This window comes from Dipteris shenzhenensis, chromosome 8 (genome assembly GCF_047967505.1).
Source record: "Dipteris shenzhenensis isolate YYH24624 ecotype China chromosome 8, Dip_SZ_1.0, whole genome shotgun sequence".
NCBI lineage: Eukaryota > Viridiplantae > Streptophyta > Polypodiopsida > Gleicheniales > Dipteridaceae > Dipteris > Dipteris shenzhenensis.
Genome location: NC_141603.1, coordinates 35,576,851 through 35,579,956, shown reverse-complemented (window position 1 = coordinate 35,579,956; position 3,106 = coordinate 35,576,851).

Below are 3,106 nucleotides of genomic sequence, written 5' to 3'. Positions count from 1 at the left end.
GATATCTCAAGTGTTCTACAAATAGTAAGAATGGTCTTGTATTAAGAGGTGATGATATCTCAAGTGTTCTACAAATAGTAATAATGGTTTTGTATTAGGAGGTGATGATATCTCAAGTGTTCTATAAAACTATTAGATACCTCTTAGTGGTTGAAGGGAAGGGGTTGGAAGTATGGGCAAAATCTCTAGGAACTACAGGATGGTTGCAAGAACAATTTTGAATGTCATAAATGACACTTGGGTTTTTCAACATATGGGTGAACTATTTTTAAACATTTTCTTTCATGGTTGATAACACTTTTAATAAGAAGAACCATTTTGAATGTTATAAGTGTTGATGCAATCCCATGCTATGAAGTCTACAGACAGTTTTTTTTTCCCCGCATATGGGTGAAGTGATGTTTACGTTACTAAGTTCAACATATCAAGCAACACATTTGTTTTGATTATTGAAGGAGTTTGATAATAAGACCCATTTCAAATGCAAAAGATTATTGTATCAGTAATGGAATCCGCTTTGGAGTGGAAATTCGGTTTCTTTCAAACCCACATATTATTGTTGCATAATGTGAGTATGGCTCCAATTGGAAGTTAAGGTAGACTATAATTTGCAATATTGGTATAGTTACACATAGTAACATAAGTTTTATTTTCGAGAATCTTCCCAAATAGTGGTTTCCACAAAGCTATGTTGAGTACCTCGATAAGGAAATTGTAGAAAAGCTCGCTCGCTTTTTTGGGCCCGCTCACTTTTCCTCGCTCGCTCTATCGACTGCCTCGAGGGAGAAGAGAGGGAGGAAGGGAGGGAGAGGGAGAAGGAGAAGGGAAGAGGAGAGTGAAGGGGGATGGAGTGGCAAACACAAGGGCACTACAATGGAAACATGGGAACACCCAAAACACTCTATTGGAAGAGAAGAGGGAGCTTGTATTCAAACTTGTGCAAACAACAATGAAGACCAAAGTCAACACTTTGGCCTTTTATACATGTCACCTTTTAAAGGGAGGGCCAACCCTTTTCCTTTTGGCACTCTCCCTCTCTTTTACAACCAAAGGCTCTTGGGCCCGTAGGGTGCCAAGGCATATTGCTATTCTTTCCATCTCTCCCTATTAGTGGAAATAGCACTTGTGTTAACCATATAGAGCGCTTGGGACAAACCTAACATTAGGAGGTGTTCCTAACCAGTTCCCAAATAGCGCTTGTGTTAGCCTCGCACCTCCAAGGCTTAAGGGATTTGGGGCTCAAACTCCCTGAGCTTTGTACTCTTTCCATGGCTATTTTCGTTGATGTAGATCTGAAATGTGCACATTGCCTACAATCATTGGCCTTGGGGTGTTAGTTGGAACCTACAACCTATGCACGTTGCATGGAAGCTTTGGCCTCGGCATATTTGGGCATCAAACTCCCTGAGTTTGTGCTGTATTCCTTCCATGTGCACGTTGCCTGCAATCATTGGCCTTGGGGTATTTGGGGATCAAACTCCCTGAGTTTGTGATGTTGAAGTAGATCATGAAGCCTAATCACCTCTAATCACTGATTACCCTGCATTTGGTGAGACTGTACTCTTTGGATGTAACACGAATTCTTCAAACTTTCATATTTGTCACATTCATAAACACATCGAAGTCCAATATCTAATCTTGTGGTTGCAATATTGGAGATATAACTAGCATTTTCTTCTAAATTTAGAATGTTTTGTTCTTGCTTCTCAATCCAAATATACAAGGTATCTTTCTTTGTAAGCTTTGTGGTTGGCACACATAAGAAAAGTACCTTAAAAACATTTGCCACTTCATTTGGCCAACAAACCACATGAGCTCTTTAATATTTCTAAGTGCCTTTGCACCCTGAATTGCTTCTACCTTCTAAGGGTCAACCGCCATTTTGTCTTCAAAATAATATGGCATAACAAGATGCCTCACTGCATAGCAAATTGGCACTTTGTTAGATTTAGGCGTAGTCAAGATGCTATACACATCTTGAAAAAGAGTCGTAAATGATGAAGATTCTCCTTATCTTTCCCAAATGCACTAAATCATCTAGAAAGAGTTGTAGATGATAAAGGTGCTCCTTCTTTTGCCTCAATGCACTAGATCATCTAGAAAGGCATGCAGAAAGGTTGTTAAAAATGGACCTTTAAAACATCAAAGGTGCATTCTTCAGAACCCCACAACGTTGCTAGCCCCCCCCCTCCCCCCCCCCCCCCCCCCCCCCCGAGGCTACAAAAGATATTTTATCCTTTTCCTCCAAAGTCAAACAAATTTGATTATACTTCTTGAACCCATTTAGGAAATTGTATACCTTATGTTGAACCAACATCCAATAATGTATCACAAAAGGGACATGGAAACATGTTTGTAATTATAGTTGCATTGAGTTTTTTGTTGTCCACACAATTTTGTAATTTACCATTCTTCTTCAAAACTATCATAATAGGCGATATCCAGGCTAGCTTCTCAATGGGTAGAAGAAACCTACCCTCATGAGCTTATTGACATCCTACTTCATTTGTTTGGCAAAGTTTGGGTTCATTCTGTACCTCTTCTCTACTACTGGAAATGCATCCTTCTCTGGATTACTTTGGTAAACACAAACACTTAGATCCACTCACTTCATATCCATATCATCCTAGCAAAAACATCACAAGCTCCTCTAGTAATGCCATTAGATCATTCCAAAATCAACCTTGTACGTGTACATGGATCGTCACTATTTTGGGATTATCCCCCATGCTTAATTTGAACTCTTGGAGGTCAATTTCTTTGACACATGAAGTCCTCTACATGTGCTCTTAATACACCGCTTATGCTTTCTTAATGATGTCTTTATTCCACTTGGTGTGGTGAAGCTCTTCTTTTGTATTATATTTCCATTATGAATCCAATATTTGTACTTTTATTTTACTTTTGTGTCTATTTAGAAACAATCTAGTCCACGTCGAAGATAGCCAACGCCTACACTACATTTTGTTCCTCACATACATACTGCTCAAAAATTTGGCCCACACTAACTTTGAAAATTGGTACAACTGATGAATCTCAAATCTAAGAACAATTGTAATTAATTGTCATCTATCTCCAAAACCATGTTGATACCTTATGCAATCAA